Raw genomic sequence first — 22,380 nt, 5'->3', positions numbered from 1 at the left:
ATGAGTAGACTCTCAGGCTAGGTGGTCCTTTGTGACTCACTTCTTTCACCCAGCATGACGTTTTCAAGGTTCATCTGGGTTGTAGCATGGACCAGCATTTTATTCATTTTTCTTCTGGCTTCTTTCAAGATAAGATTTTTTTTCTTATTCTTTAATTTTCTGCAGTTAGAACCTGATATGCCTACACGTAGTATTTTTGGCCTTTACCCTGCATGATATTCTCTGAGTTTCCTGGATCTGTGGTTTGATGTCTGACAGTAATTTGGGGGAAATTCATAGTCATTATTCCTTCAAAAATGTCTTCTGTTCCTTTCTCTCGTCTCCTTCCGGTATTCTCATTATGCATTTATTACATCTCTTGTAGCTGTCCAACGGTCCTTGAATGTTCTGTTCCATCTCTTCCAGTCTAATTGCTCTTTGTCTCTCAGCTTGGGAAGTTTCTAGTGAGAGAGCCTTCTGTGGGTGCTCAATGTGTAATCATCTGAGAACTGCCAGACTGTTTTCCAAAGTGGTTGCACCGTTTTACCTTCCCACCAGCAAGCCATGAAGGTTCTTATCTCTACACATCCTCATCAAAGCTTCTTATCCTCGAATGTTTCAATTCTTAACACAATTAAACACAAATTTAATTTTTTAAAATTTTAATTTAAAACACACACAATGTAAGACTTACCATGGGAAGCACTTTGAAGCATACAGTCCAGGAATCTTAAGTACGCTTTTGTTGTTATTCAACCACTCTTTAGAACTCTTTTCATGTCGCAAAACCAAAACTTTATACCCATTAAATGTCAACTCCCCATTCCCTTTACTTCCAGCTCCTGGAAAGCACCATTCTACATTTTGTCTCTGTGAGACCCTAAGTACCTCATAAAAATAGCATCATATGATATTTGTTTTTTTGTGACTGGCTTATTTCACCTAGCATAAGGTCCTCACAATTCATCCATGTTGAAGCATGTGTCCGAGTTCCCTTCCTTTTTAAGGCTGAATAATATTCCATTGTATGTGTATTCCACATTTTGTTTATCCGTTCATCCATTGACGAACACATGGGTGACTTCCACTTTTGGGTTATTATGAGTAATGTTGCCAGGAACACTGGTGTTTGACTATCTCTGGGAGACCCTACTTTCATTTCTTTGCTGTATATACCCAGAAGTAAAATTGCTGGGTCATACAGTAATTTTTTTTTTATTTTTTGAAGAACTGTCATACTGTTTTCCATTGTGGCTGCACCATCTCACATTTCCACCAATAGTGCATGAGGGTTCCAATTTCTCCACATTCTTTCCAACTCGTGTTATTGTTTATTTGTTTGTAATAGTGGCCATCCTAAGGGATGTGAAGTAATAGCTCACTGTGGTTTTTATTTGCATTTTCCTAACAATTAGTGACATGGAGCTCACCTCTATGATGAGCCCAAGAGATTTCAACCATAAAACAAGATTCAGTGAGACTCATAAGGATCTTTAACAAAAATGCAGTTCCCATCCAGGGCAAAAATCCGTTTACAGGTAATCTAAATTACTGGGATGGTAACAGACTTCTTTAGTGGGTGAGAATCTTTTAACCCTGGAAAGATTCAGAATTAGTATAGAAAAGATTACAGTGATTAAAATTGAAGTATTACTATTTGGAGGTTAAGAAATACACTGTTCATATTTGTTATTTTATGTACTTGGCCTGCTTGGAATGACAGTCTTGTAACTTCATCTGAAAATTTGTAATTGTGTAATTTTTACTTGGGATGACCAACTTGTCCTGATTTGCTCAGGACTGACTTTGTTTTTAAATTGCAATTCCTGCGTCCTGGACGTCCCTCAGTTTAAGATGATTGGATTGGTCACTTAATTTAGACTTGAGTTTTTTAATATTTTATTTATTTATTTGACAGAGATAGAGACAGCCAGCGAGAGAGGGAACACAAGCAGGGGGAGTGGGAGAGGAAGAAGCAGGCTCATAGCGGAGGAGCCTGATGTGGGGCTCGATCCCATAACGCCGGGATCACGCCCTTAGCCGAAGGCAGACGCTTAACCGCTGTGCCACCCAGGCGCCCCTAGACTTGAGTTTTTAAAATGAAATCTTTCTAAACTCATATACAATATTGCATCATCTAAGAGAACTTCAGTATCACTGTGTCTTTAAATTTAATGTACTAAATATATGAAAGCTATGTAAGTATATACTGGGGTTTCTATAATTCAGATAATTTAAGTACTTAAAATATAATATACTAAATTTATAAGCAAAGTTTAAAGTGTTTGAAGGTGTTTCACTAATGAGACCAAACATTATTTGAAACCCCTTTTAAAAATGTGTTATCAGGGGCGCCTGGGTGGCACAGCGGTTAAGCGTCTGCCTTCGACTCAGGGCGTGATCCTGGCGTTATGGGATCGAGCCCCACATCAGGCTCTTCTGCTATGAGTCTGCTTCTTCCTCTCCCACTCCCCCTGCTTGTGTTCCCTCTCTCGCTGGCTGTCTCTATCTCTGTCAAATAAATAAATAAAATCTTAAAAATGTGTTATCATTTGCTATACTTATACATGGACTAAAGAGATTTTTAAGTTTAAAAGTTTCCTTAGGTAAATTGGACACCAATTGTTTAAACCAAAAATAAATTGAGAAACAGTCTTTTGAGTACACAAAAGCTATTCTAAAGGACACCAGAAACTGATGGCAGCTACAAGCCAAGATGTTTGAAAGTATCTCCATTTAGGGAGTTTCAAAAGGAGTCAGATTATTCTGGTAACTTGGGGCCCATTACCAGTTGTCAAGTAAATCAACAGAACGTGTCAATTACCGTAAGTATATACACTTTTGGGATGAAAACACATCCCCTTTGAGATTAAGGAGGTCACTTCAAACTGCTTTTTTTGTTGTGTTTCTTTGTTTGTTTGTTTGTTTAGGAGATGGCTTACTTTAGCCATCAAGAAATCAACATTTACCAACCTTTACGACCAAAAAATAGACTCAGCACTCAGCTTCTCTTAGTGAAGCACTGTCTCTGTACTGTATCTGAAGACCAACTAAGCTGGAAACCCATTGTGATAATTTGTCAACATCATTACAGTCTGATATTTTAGAATTGCACATACTTTAACCAGCCTGAAAAGGAAATACCCTTGTAAGACGTACAATTAATTCATTTTTATTGATTTTTTTTAATCTTTTATTTCCCTGACAGAAATTGTCTTCAGAAATGTGGTTCATCCTGCAAACTTTCCCAGAGTGGTCATTTCAGCAGGAAATCTAAGAAAACATCATGTCCAAAGAACCGCAGAGCTGTAGACAGCAGTATTTACAGGCTTCGATTCATGTAAGGTCTTTCCAGGCTGGGACAGTCTTCAGACCAAGTCTCAGCCTGTTATCCTATTTGGGGAAGGCTAGTATTGAATACTCGCTGGAGATACCACGACCAGATGACCAATGACCGTTGCTTCCTAGCCACTTCTCTTTGTGATATGCCTACTTATCTCTGGAGTATGTTCCGTGAAAGCATGATTCATGGCTACTGGCCTATTTAGACTGTAAAGCAAGAGAAAGCCAGCATTGTGTCTTCCTCTATGGTCTATGACACCAGACGCTGTCTTCCTGTTGCAACGTTACAGAGAAGCCCTTGCAAAACTCACTGTTTGCAGCAAACTGCCACTCTGTTACCCCAGAGGAGACTAACCCACAATCTGCAAGACAAAAATCTCATATTATTTTATGTTGCCAAAACTGGACCTTAAGTATTAAATTCAAGGAAAAATTATAACATTTTAAAAGGTGGCTTATTTTATTATGAGGGATGTGCTATTACATTAAAGACACCTGCCGCCTTCTAATTCATCTTTAGACAGTTGAAACATATCCTGGCAAAAGGAAAAAGGCTAGATTAATAGTATGAAGACATTTTATCAACATCATGAGTCGGAAATGTCTTTGAAAACCCTGCTAATATAGCACATTATAAAGGACAGATTTTCCAAAAGATGAATATTGATTTTTACAAAGAATCATTTCTTAAATTATAGTTTTAAAACTAATAATTGCCAGTGGTTTCAAACAGACTTCCTTTTATCAAGGAGCTGGAATCTTTTGGTTCACTAGACCTCCTTGATCTTAGTCTGTACGCATTGTTTAGTTTTATTTGGTGCCACAGGGACTCCTTCAAACTTATCAGAAGCCTCAGTTTAATACAGAAAAAGAGAGGCTCGGAACATGTAAATATAACACTGTTAATGTTTTCCACGTTTGTGATTCCAAGGTCAAAGTCAAACTTCTTATTGTATTAATAATAGCAAAGCAAAAATAAGCTTTGTAGTTGTGAATTCATGGTTTTAAAGAATAATTTCCCTATGTTTTTATTAATTCAAGCCATCCATTGAACCATTCAAGGATTCTATTATGTACTCAATGATATATCTCATATTGTACCTTTAACTTTGGGAGGCTATGAGAATGGATAGGCGTGTGATTCTCTCAGTCATCAACATAAGATATTTCCTTTGTTCAAAAGGTATGTTAACTTATAGCATTGACAATGGTATTTAGTAAAATGAACTTTAGAGCTTAATAGTGAAATAATTAAAAGCCAGTTTCCCCCTACTTGTTATTTAAAATGGCATGGTTTGCAGTAGAGTTCACATGCTGTGCATTACAGAGCATGGCCGTGTATTCTGGATTCTGATGCTATCTGATCTGTAGACCAGCAATCATCAGAATAAAAAAAGCTCCAAGGAAAAGTCAGACAGCTTCAGCTCCCCAAGCCCTTTCCTTTTGAGAGTGTATTGAATTCATGTCCCATTCAGTGGGGAGTAATGAGGAAACGAAACCAAAGTTGTAGGTGTGTTGTAGGTCTTTGTTTGACCCGAGCCTTCGTTTAGGACAAAGCTGGCACTGATGTCCATCTCAGGTGACCGGAAGTGAAGATGGAGTGATTCGGCAGCTTCTTTTGCTACCTGCTGGCCTTGCTCCTTCCATCACTCCCACCTATCCTCCTTCCCCACCTTAAACTTGAACTTGGTGGATGGGAGTAAGAATTCAAAATACAGCTGAAGTTGCTCAAATCTCCCAGTTCTGATTTGCAGACCTGGACTGCAGTGCCTCTCAGAAGGGCAAGCTCATCTTCGTTATTCTCGTAAGAAATACATCCTTACCTCGCTAAACCTACTTCCCTTACTGAAGGTCGTATGCAGCCATGTGCAAACAAGCAGGGTTCCATGTTAGACTTCGCCTGGGAGTCCATCTAGGTCCTGCTGGTGAGGACTGTGGCAGCTGGAATGACTCATGCATGCATAGTAAAACCAGGTTTCAGTACTTGGGAGGACTGCACATTTCTTAGCATTCTTTCCTCAGGAACTTCATGCTATCCTTTGTCATGTTGTTTTGCCAGCAATGTACTTTTTGGATATGCTGTTGGGTTTGTATCTCATAAATATCAATCAAAGGAGTTAAGTTTCATTTTTAAGACATGGCAAAGAATATCTTGTCTCCTTCCCTTATTTGGCGGGTGAGTCCTATAGCACGGGGAGTAGGAGAATTCAAACTCACTCCGTGTTAACTTTCTCCTGAAGTTAGGGGAGTAGTTCCAAGTATAACTCCTTTTCCTGTGACGACATTTTGACTTGCAAGGAACCAGAGAAATGTTCTGCTTCAGCGTTGACCAAATTATGTTCTGGACATTCTGCTTGGTACATGTGGTCAAGTAAGTTTGAGAACACTGTGTTAAAGAGAGCTAGAGATGCTTCTTTGCTGAGTCTCACAGGCAGCAGACCAGAGTGCTGATGAGTGTAGACTCTGGAGTTCCTGGTGCTTTGACTCCTGACCCCACCACTGACTACTGTCAGGTCACTTAATCAGCCTGTACCTCAGTTTCCCCATCTGTGAAACAGACCTGTACACAGGGCATAACCCTCAAGGTAGTTGTGGGAATAACTTGAGTTGATACATAAATACATCAGCTTCATATAGGAAGCCCTTAGCACAGAACCTGACATAAAATAAGCCCCTTGTACAAATTAGCTTATAGTAACAACTAGTGGTATTTATTGCTATAATTAAGTTTTCAAAGGGAAGATAAAATAGTCCACCTTCTCCACCTTATTCATTTAGTCATTCATTTTCTTCTGCTCCCCGGTATAAACCACCTCGAGTGAGAGAGGGTTTGATATGAACTGGTCAAGTCAAGAAAAAAATAGTTACATCCTTATTAACTTGGGCTCTCTGTTTATTGCTGCAGCCTAGCTTTACTGGGTACTTGCTAATCCACTTTTTGTTGGTTTTAAAGACAAGATCAGAACACAATTTGAGGGATAGCCCATAGAAAGACTAAGACGGCTACACTGTTTATCAGTTCATCCCTGCAGGCTTTCCCGAAGTCCAAGAGGGAGGAGTGGGGAGATGGACATTTTGAGAACACAAATCTGCAAATATACTCATCCCCCTTATTCATTCATTTACTCACCAAATGTTGGTTGCGGGTCTACTGTATGCCAGGGACTGTTCTAGACGCTGGGGACACAGTGATGAGTAAAACAGACAAATATCCCAGCGCTCATGGAGCTTGGGTTCTGGTGATCACTGATATTCAGATAACCGGAAACTAATAATGAAGCCAGAATCAAGTTACGTGCATTTCTCTCGATTTCTGAATACATTTTAAAAAATGAAGACATGACAAAATCAGTATCTCTAAATTTTAGTGATTTTTAAGTGATTATATTTAACAAATTAGTACTTACAACACAACATAAATAGACAAACAAGATGTTTTACCTCTTTTAGAAATAACTTCCAAAGTGAAAATTTCAGGCCCCAGCTTGGGCCATAAGGGGCTCCTACTGACCTCCCCACTACCCCCCACTACTCATCCCACCAAACCTGTGCTGGGCCTCAGCCTTAATTAGAATTCAGTCAACTCATCGCTGCCTGTTTTTGGCAGAACTAATGACATTTCCTCTTTTCCTCTTAGCCTTTGTTCAGAGTAAACCTCTTAGACTTATAGTTAGTGACTTATGTAGACAAGAATTTTAAATTTAAGGACCACATAAAATAGTGTATAACATTAAAGAGACACAGTTGCATTTTGCTTTTAATTTAAAGATATGCAGCCATTTGCATATTTGGCTCAGACTAGACTCAGGCCCTGGGATAAGATATAGAAGGATGGGGACCCTGGATGGCTCAGTTGGTTAAGTATCTGCCTTCAGCTCAGGTGATGATCTCAGGATCCTGGGATCGAGTCCCACATCCAGTTCTCTGCTCAGTGGGGAGTCTGCTTCTCCCTCTCCCTCTGTACTCTCTCTCTCTCTCAAATAAATACATAAAATCTTAAAAAAAAAAAGATATAGAATGATGAATAGAATTTAACTCACTCATTTTTTTGGTTCATAGAATGCAATTTGGGTACATGCCAACATTGAATAGTTGTTTTATTTTTCATTTCGAACTTTAAAGTGACACTTTGGGGGGGCCTGGGTGGCTCAGTCGTTAAGCCTCTGCCTTCGGCTCAGGGTGTGATCCCAGGGTTCTGGGATCAAGCCCCGCATAGGGCTCCCTGCTCAGCTGGGAGCCTGCTTCTTCCTCTCCCACTCCCCCTGCTTGTGTTCCCTCTCTCGCTGGCTGTCTGTCTCTCTGTCAAATGAATAAATGAAATCTTTAAAATAAATAAATAAACAAATAAATATAAAAAAAAATAAAGTGACACTTTGGGCTGGTCACTGGACATTGAGATCATTTAAAGTAGGATACTGTGAATATACAAATATTTAGTGTAGCTTTCACAATTTATTAATAAACCAAGAAGCATATAATTATTCTAACATTTTAACTCATGTTTGCTTCTCTAGTTATCAACACTAAACTGTAATACTTGACGTCTTTGGAAAATACAGGATCTCAGAATTATAAGCTTTTGTAGCAGGAGGTGGGCTTGGAGACCCCCCTCCCTGGACCCACTCTTTTTACAAATGGGGAAACTGAGGACCAGTTTTTTTGACTGAATCAAAAAATTGTCTTTTGATGGAATCAGAAAAATTTTTTATCAGCAGAATATATTATTTAGGGTTTGTTTAAAATAGTACCCTTGTAGCCTACCGAAACTTCTTGTGCATCAAATGATCAAAGAGTCAGGGAGTTTGTGAACCAGAAAATAAATGTTAGGTTTAAGAATATTAAGTTTAAAATACTTTAAAACTGCTTGTTTTTTATATACTTTTTAGGCCTAATTTTCATCTTACGAGCAAATAAACCCAAAACAAAGAATTCCAGCCATTTTCTAGATGAATTAAGAAAACTGAAGGAAATAAATGAAATTCGTTTTTTTTTTTTTTGTAAAGATTTTATTTATTTATTTAACAGAGATAGAGAGAGCCAGCGAGAGAGGGAACACAGCAGGGGGAGTGGGAGAGGAAGAAGCAGGCTCCCAGCGGAGGAGCCTGATGTGGGGCTCGATCCCACAACGCCGGGATCACGCCCTGAGCCGAAGGCAGACGCCCAACCGCTGTGCCACCCAGGCACCCCAATGATATTCGTTTTTAATTTTTCTATGTCAGTATCTGAGAAGTGCCATATTTCTAAATCCAGGCACAGCCTTCTATGTACTCAGATGAAATGAAATTGGTGGCTGGCCATTGCCCAGTGATAAAATGTAGCCTTGACTTTTTGGCTAGTAAGGTATATTTCCTCTCATTGTCTGATAAAACGTTTGCCTTAATTCATGATTTCAGTTAACATATTAAAAAGTCTTAACTATAACTTAAAAAATATGATTTCATGTCTCTGATATTTTGATGACCATGTGTAATTAACATGCAATATCACAGACAATGGGAAGGCGAGGAGGATCTGGGGATCCTTTGCTCAGCAGTGAACAGGATTTTTGAATAACTGATTGCTTACTCTCATTTGGGTATGTGAATGTGCCATGCCTGGTTTTTTTTGAAAGCAAAGGTTATGTGTAATCTCTGTGAGATATGTAAGGTAAGAGGTGGAAGGAAGAGCAAATATGGCTTTGGAAAGGGATACCGGACAAAGTCATGGCACAAGGGAAGAGAAAAAAAGAAAGGAGTCACGATGCAAAGAAGGGGTGGTATTAACTAGAGGCTCCTCACATGCGGGTTTGTGGGGACTTCCACACCTAAGCCTCTTGCCTTTCTTTTTAAATTCTACTTTCGATACCTCAGAATAATATCTTGTGAAGAGAGTTACTTTCAGGTAACAAACCTTTTCTGAATATTTATCTTTTTCATATGTAATGTTTCAGAAAAAATATATATTGCAAGTAAATATAATATATAAATATTATATTATATTAATAAACATATTTATGTAATATATTACTATATTTTATATATTAATTATATATTATATAATATAAATACATTTATATTTTATTTATATATAAATATATTGTATATAATATATTATTTATTATATATTATATAATTTGTTTATATTATTTATTATCTATTATATAATATATAATATATTTATATATAATATATATTTATATTATTTATTAGATATTGTATATGTTTATATTATATAATATATAATTTATATATAATTTATTTTTTGTTAATATATTGTTATATTTTTACTATGTAAATATTAAAGTGTAATGCCAATATAATAAATAAAATATATAGGTATAAAAATATATATCTAAACAGCACATCTATGTAGGGCAGTGAAAGAAGTTTCCCCTTAACAAAATTAATTCATTTAAGGTGCTTTTTCCTTTGTTTGTTTTTCCGTGTGTGTCAAATAAGCTAACAAGGATTGAGTAAGTAACAGGCTAGTGATACCTGAATATGCCAAAAATTCTGAAGTTCAGATGTGAATGACAAGTTTAGGAAATATATCTTTACAAAGAGCTTCTGTTTATGTGTTTATCTTTCAGCTTTTTAAAGAGGAACAGTATAGGGGAGAGCTTCTGAAGAGCGTGGGGATATCTTCTCAGCAGAACGGACTTGAAAAATCAAGTGCCTGTGCCCTTCATCATCTGTCCTTCTCCAACCTTCTGCCAGGCCCCTCTTCCTCCCCAGTCCCTCTGTGAACGGTGTGGAGGTGGAGGAATGAATGAATGAGTGAATGAATACCAACCCCTCCGCCACCACACACACCCTTGCACTCACACCTAGTTCCCTTATCTGTTACATTGCAGGTCGTTCAATATAAACTAGGAAGAAATATCCTGGGACACAACTGTCCATTTAGAAACACATTTCTGGTCAGTTGATTAATTTCACAGCTTTACATTTTTTTCAACACGGAAGTCCAGACATATATATAATTCATAATATATGCTAGTCTAGTGACATTTTAAGAAAGTAACAATCTGATTTAAGAAGTGTCTTCAGAGCGAAGCAGGTTCACTTTTCAGAAGAACAAAACTCTCCTGGGCATTTTGGAATGTCCCACTCAAGACTGAGATGAATCCAAACGGGGCTTCACAGATGTGATTGTCACAGCATACTGGGCCGAATTCCTCTGAGCACTGAGAAGTGAATGTTAACATACCATGTGAAAGATCTTTCTTTCCGTGCTATGCCCTTCTCCAAATCTCCAAAGCATTTGTTTTGTAAAATCCTAAGTGGAAACACATTTTGGTGCCATAATTTCAAACAAACCATCTCTCTTTGAACTCTGCAGCCTTGATGCATTAACACGATTGAATATCGAGTTCACAAAATTTCAGATAAACCACGTCCGAGCTATAAAACGACCCCAAAATCTTAATTTTTCCCACATCTCATTTCCTTTTCCCACGCGACTTTCAGAAAGTCCAGCTTTAGTTTCTCTTGGTGAAAAAGTTGCTGCAGATACGTCTATGGCGGGGCGTTGGCTGGATATCTAGTCACAATTTCGTGTCAGTTACCTTCCCCAGGCACCCTGACAGCCGAGATGAGGTCATCTTGACCGCATTCATCATTTTGTGAGGCACTAAGGAGGTGGTAGTGAGTAAGCGGACGCTCCAAGAAATAAATGATTGGATTAAAATGGGGTGAGTTAACTGTCATTCACAAAAGAACTCTGTTCAGCCAATGTGTTTTTTGCAACCGTCTTCTGAGATAGAAAGAAAAATATAGAGATGTAAAAGCATCATGTGCTAAGCCCTGCATTTTGCCCAAGTAGGAGGCTCAAAGCAGTTCCACATTGCCGCATTGCTTCTTAAAGTCAATTTAAAATATTTAAGTTAAAATATATAAAGTTCGATTCAGTTCACTTATTGGAAATTCAAGATGATGACGATAATTTGGCTAAATACAACTATCTTTGTGTTGGAAATAACATCAGAATAGAATAATTTGAACAAATGGCCCAAATAAATAAAATGACTTGAAAATAGCCCAGAATCTTTGCAGAGGAGTGAGAGAACCCGGGATAATTCCTCTTCAATCAGGTACCAAAGTGTTTTCTTATTATACAAACACCTTATAACTACATTATAGAAGCTTAAAATTTAAGCTAATATAGACATTCCTTAGAGCAAAAAGGTGCAAATATCTAAGGGGTAGAGGCAAAAAATGATTTATTCTGTTTTTCTAGCATTGCTAGTTTCCAGGTGTTCACCTTTTGATCCGGCTACAGGCAATGATTTTCTGAAGTGGTTTCTGATGGTGTCTGACATCATTTATAGTACTCTTGAACAATCTTGTAATGTGCTAAACTACACCAAATTAAGTGAGTTAGTGGCCAAAAAAGAGTCCAATAGGCCCATGGGTATCATGAGTGTCTTGCTACTTGCTGCCTCTTGTATTCGCTGCTCAGAGGGAAGGAATGAAGTTTTTCGATACTCTAATACCTCAAGTGCTGGATTTGGTGGAGAGCTAGAACAGATGTGGGAAAAATCTGAAAGGATTCAACAGTCTTAAGCACGTGGAAGTTTATAAATTGGCAGATTATGTCCTTTTTAGTCATTCATTCATTCAGTCGGTCAGTCAGTCACCAAACATCTCTTGAAGTACCAGTCTCTGTAATGTATGACAAACTATGTTGTGCGGAACTGAAGGTGAGAGAGATTGTGGTCCTGAGCTTCCGGAGTTTATAATCGATGAGAGAAATGGCGTATATAAATGAACTGCCTCAAAGACGGGCTAATGTGTTGACATATGAAGGAATGTCATGTATGAGTTCAGAGGAGGGAGAGATTTCTTCCAGTTGATTTAATCAAGAAAATATTCATTTATAGATCCACTGATTTCACACAAAAGCTTAAGGACTGTTGTAGGCAAGATACAGATGGAGAGGCAGTTAGGATTCGTTTACCTGACTAGTCAACAAATATATATAAGGTCTACTGTATGCCAAGTCTTGTTCTAGACTCTGAGGGTTGTTTGAAGAACAGGCAAAGCCCTTTCCCTCACTGAGCTTCATCATAGTAGGGGAGACACTCAATAAATGAGTAAGCTGTGTGATAATATGATTTTAGGTAATTGGTACTATGAAGAAAGTAAACTGGTTTAGTAGGGTAGATGACAAAAAGATGTGGATGTTCGTTTTAGATAGGATGTCTAGGGAAGACTCTGGAGGAGAGAGGTCTAATAGATGAGAGAAACAGACCATGGGAGAACCTTGGAAAAGAGCCTTTCAAGCAGAGGAAGTGGCGAGTGTAAGCACCTGTGAGCGGGGCGAGCTTGGCGTTCTTGAGGAACAGAAGGCCGCCTGAGTAGCTGGAGCAGAGTGGCCAAGAGGAGACACAGTGGAGGTGAAGTTGGGGAGTAGCAAAGGCCAGACCACTTGGGGCTCGTGAGCCCATTTTGGTACCATGATTAGCCTGAGGACTTGAGAAACCACTGGAGGTTTCAATCAGAGATGAGATGGTGTCTGAGTTTAGGTGCCCTGTAGTGGTTCAGGAAAGAAGGAAACCAGGAAACTACATAGGAGGTGAAGGCAACAGTCTAGAGGAAATATGGCAACAGCCAGAAACTGCGTGGTAACAGCTGGTTTGATGAGAAGTGATTAGGGTTGGGGTCATTTTTTAAAAAGAGAGGTTACAGCTTGTGGATGTGAGGTGGGAGAGAAAAGGAGGAACCAACGATTACTACTAGCGGTTTAGACCTGAGGGATAAGGTGGATTTTAACACACTTGACTGATATGAGGAAGATGGGGGAGAAAAGTGTTTGGGGGAGGAAATCAAAAATACTATTTGGGCATGATGCTTGTTTCCCAGGGCTGCTGTAACTCATTGCTATAAACTTGGTAGCTTCAAACAACAAAAATTTATTCTCTTATAGTTTGGGAGGCCAGAAGTCAGAAATCAAGAGGTAGGCAGGGCCATGCTTCCTCTGGAGTTTCTAGGGGAAAATCCGTCTCTTGCCTCTTCTAGCTTCAAGCTTCTGGCTTGTGGCTGCATAACCCCACTCTCTGCTACACCTTTCTACGCCTTCTTCCCTGTGTCTCTATCTTCTTTTCCTCTATCTCATAAAAAAGAACATTTATCATTGGATCTAAGACTTACTAGATAATCCAGGATGATCACATCTTGAGATCTTGAACTTAATTACATTGGCAAAGAAACGTCTTCCAAATAAGATGATGTTTATAGCTTCTGAAGGTTAGGACATGGACCTATCTTTCTGGGGACCACTGCTCAATCTACAGATGCCAGGCATATTAAGGAAAAGAAGCCTATTAGACATTTAAATGGAAATGTCAAATAGTAATTGGATAGAGCATTTAGAACTCAGAGTAAAGGTCGGGTCTGGAGATAGGCATTTGGGAGTCATCAGCATATAAATGTATTTAAAGCCCTAAGGCTAGATGGCATTGTCTGGGGGGAGGTGAACAGGGAGAAAAGAGAAGAAGCCTGAGGACTCCAACACTTAAAGTTCTGGTAGAGGAGCTAAGGAGGTTGAGAGGAACTGACAGTGAAGGAGAAAGAAAACTGAGACAGTATAGTCTCCCAAAAGCCAAGTGAGCAAAGCGCTTCAAGGTGGAAGTTGTGGCCAGCAGCATCGGATGTTACTGTAAAGTCCAGGGAAATGAGAACAGCAGACTCATCACTGGGTTTGGCAAGATGGCGACTTTGATGTGTGTGGCGTCAGTAGAGTGGTGGGGATGAAAACCTTAGTGGCATGGATTACAGATCGAACGTGAAATGAAGAAAGGGAGAGTGTTGGCCAACTTGTCTCAGTCAAGGAAATAGAGTATATCCTGAGAGAAATGGGGGGCAACCAAAACTTGAGTGGGCAGTCAAAGGAGGATTTCAGTCTAAGCTGAAGCCCGAAGTCTCAGTATAAGTTAGCCAGCTGGGGAAAAAAAAAAAAAAAGAGTTTTCTAGGCATAGAGAACATAAGAAGCCAGCAACAGATTTTTTTTTTTTTTAAAGATTTTATTTATTTATTCGACAGAGATAGAGACAGCCAGCGAGAGAGGGAACACAAGCAGGGGGAGTGGGAGAGGAAGAAGCAGGCTCATAGCGGAGGAGCCTGATGTGGGGCTCGATCCCCTAACGCCGGGATCATGCCCTGAACTGAAGGCAGACGCTTAACCGCTGTGCCACCCAGGCACCCCAGCAACAGATTTTAAGTAGAGTAATGATATGAACAAATTTGTATTTCAGAAACATTACTCTGGCCGATGATGAGTAGTGAATGAATCGGAGACCTAGAGCAGGAAGAGCAGAGTCATGCTCCAGTCTAGGCAATATCTGGTGGTGGCCTGTATGGGGAAAGAGGTGGTGGATAAGGATGATATTAATACTTCACAATCAGTGCTTAAGGGCCACTGGCCAATCAAAATGAACCGTGGCTGTAACACCCCTTGTAGCTGTGGTGGCACATACCAGCTGACGTTTGTCTGCTTGCACGCATGGCAAGGACTGGATAGATCCTAGACTAAGTTAGAACTTAGTGTTGACAAGATTGGTTCATTGATTAGATGAAAGAAATGAGAGAGAAAGAGAACGAGAGAGAGAGACAAGGACCAAGGATGAACCTGGCGGAGGGATAGTGACGCTATTTAGCAAGGTAAGGAGCTCGGCAGGAAGAGTAGTTTGGTGAATGGGAGGGGGTGAAGTTTTGCATTCTGTTCGAGTCAAGCTGGAAGTCCAGGTGCTTTGAAGTTATGCAAGTGCAGACATCCCCTGGGCCAGGGAGAAGACTGATTTGGATGTGGGGTATGGATTTGGGAGTCATTAGCAAAAGGAAATGGTAGTGGAAGCCAGGAGAGGGAATGAGCTCACTGGGGGAGAACCAAGGAGTCAGAAGCGAGAGAGACCAGAGATAGAAACACCTTGCAGTCTAGGCAGAGAAAAAAAAGACTTCAAAGAAGTGGGGGAAGGGGGGCGGAAATGGGGTAGAAGGGAGTAGAGAGATAGGACAATAGCTAGGAGAATGCATTGTCAAAGAAGCAAATGGAAGAGAGTGTGTCAGGAAGGAGGAAATGGTCAAAGGAATCCGGTGCTGCAAAGAGGTTCAGACAGAGAAGGAAGGAAATATCAGACAGAGAAGTTGGCGTGACAGTGAGGTCATTGCTCAGCTTGGAAAGAGCCCTGGCGGTGTAGTTGGGGGGAGGGTGAGAGTGGAAATCAGATGGTGAGGAAGTGACAAGTGGTGGGTGAGAATAAGAGACGGTGAAGGTAGAAGCTCTTTCAAGGTAAGCTGGGGAAAGAAAAGCAAGTTGCATCTAGAAGGGAATGTGGAGCTGGGGAAGACCTGAACATGTTTAAATGCTTCCTGTTCTCCATCCTTTTTACTCATAGAAGGAAAAGCAAATAAGGAAGAGGCGGAAGACCCTGAGAAGATGGGAGAGGACGGGATAGACCTTGGACAGGAAGAGGACTGCCTCCTCCCTTGCAACTAAAGGGAAGAAGCCAAAGATGATTGCCAAGATAGATTTGAATGTTACATGGCAGAAATAGAGGGTGTTACTATCTTGGGGCTTATTTTTTCATAGTCATATTGAAGAGAAGCTGAGTCTAGGTGGATGAATCAGCCTTTGGCCCCCATCCCTCCATTAGAACTGCTCTTGTCAAGGTCACCATGACCTCCAATGTTACTGAAGGTTAACTCTCAGCTCTCATCTTACTCATTAGCAACATTGGACACAATTTATCATTTTCCGTTCCCTGCGACACTGTCTTTCCTAGCCGTATCAGGTATACTTCCTGCATTACTTCACACTCTCTGGGCCCCCATTCTACTCTAGCCATTGCTCTGGGGAAGAGTTGCGTGAAGGTTTCAACCAGGGTTGTGCTTGTGTGAGCTGACCATGTCTTGCGCGTCTTGCTCCCTGCCCTGGGGTGTCTCCGACACCATGGAGTCCAACACCCTGCAGAAACCGGGTGGAACTAACTCTTGCATGATCCAGAAATGCAGGGGAGTTAACATTCCTTGGAGCAGTCTCTGACCAGCCAAGGATAGGAGCCAAGGGGTAAGTGCTATTTCCAGTCTTCCCTGGGCAGACGGTTTGGAGATTCATTTCATAAGGCTTGTGCGAAGGTCCCACCCCTACTCCTCTGTGTTGCTATCCTGAGCCCTTAGTCTTACTTCATGAGGTCCACATGCCAAAACAAACCACTAGGCCTTTTCTTCAGTTTCTTCTTTACAGGCATCCAGGCTAAGATTCTTGCTGTAAGGCAGAAGTATAAACAAGCCTGAACGCATAAACGAGACAGATTCTTTTATAGCTCTGTCCCTTCACAACCAGAGCCTGGGTCTAATTTTAAGCAGTCTCTTCTGTGGCTGTGTACAATGCAGGGCATCGTAATGTGCCAGGGAGCCTTTCAGGATCTCACCATAACTTAAGTTGATAGTTGATGACCTGAGCTTCTTGATTCTTCCCCTTTTCCAGATTTCTAAAAGCACTTAACAAAGGCCAGGCCACTCCATAATCTTAGTACATAATATTATTGTCCCCATAACATTCAAGTGCCACAAATAACTTTTGCCTGTATCTACATCCAAGGGGTTATCACCACCCCACTTACCACGAGCAATGGGATTCTTATTCTCAAATGGCTAGTGAATGATCCAGCCACAAAATCCTACCCTGAGGGTCTGCTTCCTAGGGTCACTCTTGATAACAGGAGTCATAGCCTGTTTCTTCGAAAGACACAACTGAAACAAAGGCCTCATGTAGGTGGCTTATTTTGAAATGTGATCCCCAGGAATCAGGAGTTAGAGACAAGGATAGTAAAACAGGGGAGGAGGACCTTAATCCTGCAGGACCTTCATAAAAACCTTATAAGATGTCTCCAAACTGTTCACTCAGGAAAAGCATTTCACCATTCCAGGCTAGAAGGATGATAGGAGATATTTCATGGAAACAGATTCCCTGGGAATCATGGGAGTCTGGAGTGGCAGAGGCCAGGTGACAGCTCTTGGTCCTTAGAGATAAGACACATGTGGTTCCTAACATGGGCTCGAGGCTGGAGTACCAAGCTGGATGCCTTGACCTCAGAGGGACCCGTGGCTGTGGTTCATAGAATATGAGCTATGTGAAGAGCCCACTGCCGGTTACCCGGCTAACGTAATAATCATCATTCAAAAATACAAGCTGGCAAGCAGAAAGCTGACGTCAGCACTGCATTGGAAAATCATGGCCCTTCACCCAATTTCCAGATCTAAGTCAGTTTGCAGATCCAGAGTCTGTTGATTGAAAGGAGGCTGGGTCCTCTAGAGATGTGGTCCTCAACTGGTGACATTTTTGCACCCAAAGGATATTTTGCAATGTCTGAAGACATTTCGGGGTGTCACAACTGGGGTGGGGGTGGAGCAGGATGCCACTGACATCTAGTGGGTAGAAACCAGGGGAACTGCTAAACATTCTATAATGCACAGGACAGCCCCCCACAACAGAGAATTATCCAACCCCAATGTCAACGGTGTCACAATTGAGAAACACTGCTCTAGAAGAAGGTCCTTTCAATGTTACTGTAATATATATGATATATAACATATATGATAAATCATATACTTATATATGATAAATCATAAATATCCCCCAAATCTTTTTCAGCAGCACCTGAAGCCAAGAGACCTGGAGAAAGGGAGGAATACTCAAGACTTTTCAGAGACCGCTGGGAGGCCTGATTGGAGACTAATATCTGGGAACCAGAAGTGCCATCATGATCCCCCGCTTGGAGTAGGAGCTAGTAGAGGTCATGTGATAAATTGAGTTTAGGGCCAAGTCCCCTTTGTGGTTCAAAGGCTTTTGTCACGTCTGCAGTTCCTGAGTGTGTAATTAGAATCAGTTTACTTAGCAGGTGGCAGAAGCCTCAACCTGATTCCCTGACCTGTGGAGTAAGAGCTACATAGTAGGAAGGGCTGCCTCCCTGGGTCAAGACAGAATATCAGAAGTAACACTACATCCCAGGGGGAGTTGCTGGGGTTACCCGCAAAGATTTAAAGTTGCAGTGCTAGTGGTCTCCAGGACACCCCTGTGCATTCCACCTGTCTGGCAAAATGCAATGGACCATGGTGGACATAGCAGACATGGCAGGTAACGACGGTGTTCCCCTCAGATCCTCTCAACTCTCTTTCTCCCTTTTTTGTGCACTCTGTCTCACATTCTGGTGTGTTTTTGCTCCTAACACCCAGCACCTGAAGTTCTTCTTTGGAGGGTGGCCCTCGCATTGCAGAGGACTGCTTTGCCTGCAGGAGATGAGAACTGGAAATGCCTGAGAATTTCTTTTCTCCACTAAGGTCCCAACTACGGGCCAACCAATCTGGAGCTTGGGCCAAATGAAGAAGCAGAATCTGAAGGCATAAACACTGGGGCATCTCTGGAAAGCCCTTTGGAGGGTTGCATGGTAGATATCAACAGTTCTGGAGCAAGGTCCTGCCTTTGTGACAGAGAATCACTTGTCATTTGTAAATTAGCTCCTGGAGGTGCTACTTGGCCCTTGTAAAGATTGAGCACTTGACTGGAGGTCATCCAGTGACTGTGCCAATGGAACTTTTCATCATTATCTGGATCCTGAGTCATAAAGCTGGGTGGGCATGGTAGCAATCCATTGTGTGATGAAATGATACATTTGCGATCGGGCCAAGTATATTCAGGATTGTGTCCAGAAGACATAAGTATAATATAGAAACACATAGCCCAGATGTCCATGGCATTCACCTTTGTTGCACCAATACCTCTCCTTCAACTCACACCGATGACATCATGGAGCAGAGGTGAGGAAGGTACAACCTACTTTCAGAAAAAAATGCAGGCTTAGTTCACAGATGGGTTTGCACAATGTGTTGGTGTTAGCCTAAAGTCATTGGAGAAGGAAACTTCTTGTAGTAGGTATAGCTTTGAGTGGTATGCTCTTGATTGTTCAATTTGTATGGAGCCAGACTTGCTCTGAGAGGTATGGGTATACACACACTTTTGGGCAGAAACAAATAGCTTCACTATTTGTCAGGAGGCTGGAATGAGTAAAACTAGAAGATTGGAGACCGAGAGGTCGGGAAGGGGCATATGGATGGACCTTTGGAAATGGGCACAAAGCATCCCTGTTTCTCACAGGGATGTCCACCAGCCAGAATTCACTGCAGAGGAAAGAGCTGAAAGCTGGTCCTGTGCCTGCCAGGCAGCTTCTTTCCTTGGCCACCTAGTGCTGGTGCCGGTCAGTGAAATGGGGACAGGTGCGTGTGGGAGAACACAGCGGCAAAAATGGGTCCTAAGCCTGGGGCTAGTAGCTTGGACATCCTCTCACCAAGTCTTACCTCGCCACGGCCATTTATACTTGATATCCTCCATCTCTTTCCACTTTCATAGAAGCCCCATGCGCATAGGCGTTTTGTCTTCTGTTCATCATCCACCGCCTAGATGGATGCCTTGTGTAGAATATGGTGTCAGTACCCGTTTGTTGAATGAATGGTATGATTTGCTTATGCAGCCATCGGTCTCAAGAGGACAGTCTGGGTGGGAGAAACAGCTGAGGTGGGGACCAGGAGGCAAGAATTTTCAGGCTTTGCTTAAGGAGTAATGACTGTTTTTTCAGAATAATTTGACCTGCAGAACTACTTTTTCTGCAGAACATTTTTGTCAATTTCACTGTATGACAGTTTATAATCTAAATGTTTTCAAAGGAATGAAGGTAGAATTAAACCTGTGGGAATTACATCTTGGCACCTACCAAAACTTTGTCCAACTTCAAACAGGCTTCCAGAATATCTCCTACCACTTTCTGACTGAAAATACGATGTCATTAGATGACTAAATTGGACAAAGTACCCTGCTATTAAGGGAAACATATCCTTTTCCTGTATCTCTCTGATTGGCTCATACCATTTCTCCAAACATGCTAATTATTTTCTTCTCCATATTGCCGGTGCTAACGATTCCTTAAGATATAATTTTAGAACTTTCATAAAGAAAACGAAAACAATTTTTAAGGTTAAAAAAAATTAAAAACAGAAGACAAAATCCAAGCTTCTACAACTTCTTAACTAGTTTCTGGAATCCACAAGTAGATGATAGATGTGATAAGCCATAGCAAATTCTTTCATGACAGTGTCTGTCAAATGTTCTACGGACTTGGAACAAATCCGTCTTCTATTTATTTTTACTCAGGGACGATCTCAGCTTCACATTGTTCAGAAAACACAAGGTCAGCTTGCATACCTTGCAGAGCTCCATTTCTGTCAAAAATTTAGCACACAGGCTCAAGATCCATCGTCCGGTAAGAAGCAGATTCTACGTCCTGCTAGGTTGGTGTTGCTCCTTGAGTCTGAGAGCTCGTTGGCCATCTTGGAGGATGACATGATTGCTGACCTCCTGTAGTGATGCCTTGGATGGAGGCTGTGCTTCCCAACTGTTTTCTTCCTCTCTGGTTCCCTCTCTTTCTAACTCAGTTAGTCAGTTAATCCCTGGGGCTCCTGGGAAGACTTACCACATCTCCCTTTCCATTCCCCTTCTTGCAAATGAATGTGGACGAGAGTTTATTAATCCTGGGGTTATTTCTTGAGGTAACTCTAGTACCTTCCAATAGAAAAAAAGTAAGTGGAAGCTTCTGAGGCCTTCGGCAGCCTGGTTGAGTCAGAGGTGATGGCAAAATAGGACAGAACAAGGATGATAGGTAACACTTGTAACATTTCTCTGATAGGAAGAAGCACATCTCATCACTTTTATGGCATTGAATGGAAATTATTGCAGCTGTGGCATATCTGTGTATACCACACAAATTCTTACGTACATTTACTTCAAAAAGAAAGCTTGTGTCACTTCAATGTGCTTATTAGTTGGTATGGTTCTCTTTACCTTGGCTGAGGCCCTGAAGAACAAAGGGTCTTCCTTTTGCACTGAGGAACTGTCAATAGATCATTCAGTATGGAATAATAATTTCTGTAGCTATAGCACTTCTGTGTATTTTTGCTTGGTTATGTAAGCTACTTTGGAAATACAAAAGTAATTTTTTTTCCCTATGTAAAGTTCGATGATTTATTAGTTGCGTATAACACCCAGTGCACCATGCAATACGTGCCCTCCTTACTACCCATCACTGGTCTATCCCAATCCCCCACCCCCCTCCCCTCTGAGGCTCTCAGTTTGTTTCTCATAGTCCATAGTCTCTCATGCTTCATTCCCCCTTCTGATTACTCCCCCCTTTCTTTATCCCTTTCTTCCCCTACTGATCTTCCTAGTTCTTATGTTCCATAGATGAGAGAAATCATATGATAATTGTCTTTCTCTGCTTGACTTATTTCACTTAGCATTATCTCCTCCAGTGCAGTCCATGCTGCAGCAAATGTTGAGAATTCGTTCTTTCTGATAGCTGAGTAATATTCCATTATATATATGGACCACATCTTCTTAATCCAGTCATCTGTTAAAGGGCATCTCAGCTCCTTCCACGATTTAGCTATTGTGGAAAGGCTGCTATGAACATTGGGTGCATATGGCCCTTCTCTTCACTACATCTGTATCTTTGGGGTAAATACCCAGTAGTGCAATGGCTGGATCATAGGGTAGCTCAATTTTTAACTTTTTAAGGGACCTTCACATTGTTTTCCAGAGTGGCTGTACCAACTTGCATTCCCACCAACAATGTAGGAGGCATTCCCTTTCTCCACATCCTCTCCAACAATTGTTGTTTTTTGCCTTGTCAATTTTTGCCAATCTAACTGGCGTAAGGTGGTATCTTAGTGTGGTTTTGATTTGAATTTCCCTGATGGCTAATGATTTTGAACATTTTTCATGTGTCTGTTAGCCATTTGTATGTCTTCATTGCAAAAGTGACTGTTCATATCTTCTGCCCATTTTTTGATTTGTTTATTTGTTTCTCGTGTATTGAGTTTGAGAAGTTCTTTGTAGATCTTGGATACCAGTCTTTTATCTGTAGTGTCATTTGCAAATATATTCTCCCATTCCGTGGGCTGCCTCTTAGTTTTTTTGACTGTTTCCTTGGCTGTGCAGAAGCTTTTTATCTTGATGAAGTCCCACAAGTTCAT

This window comes from Ursus arctos, unplaced genomic scaffold (assembly GCF_023065955.2).
Source record: "Ursus arctos isolate Adak ecotype North America unplaced genomic scaffold, UrsArc2.0 scaffold_7, whole genome shotgun sequence".
Taxonomy (NCBI): Eukaryota; Metazoa; Chordata; class Mammalia; order Carnivora; family Ursidae; genus Ursus; species Ursus arctos.
Note: the sequence above shows the minus strand (reverse complement) of the source record.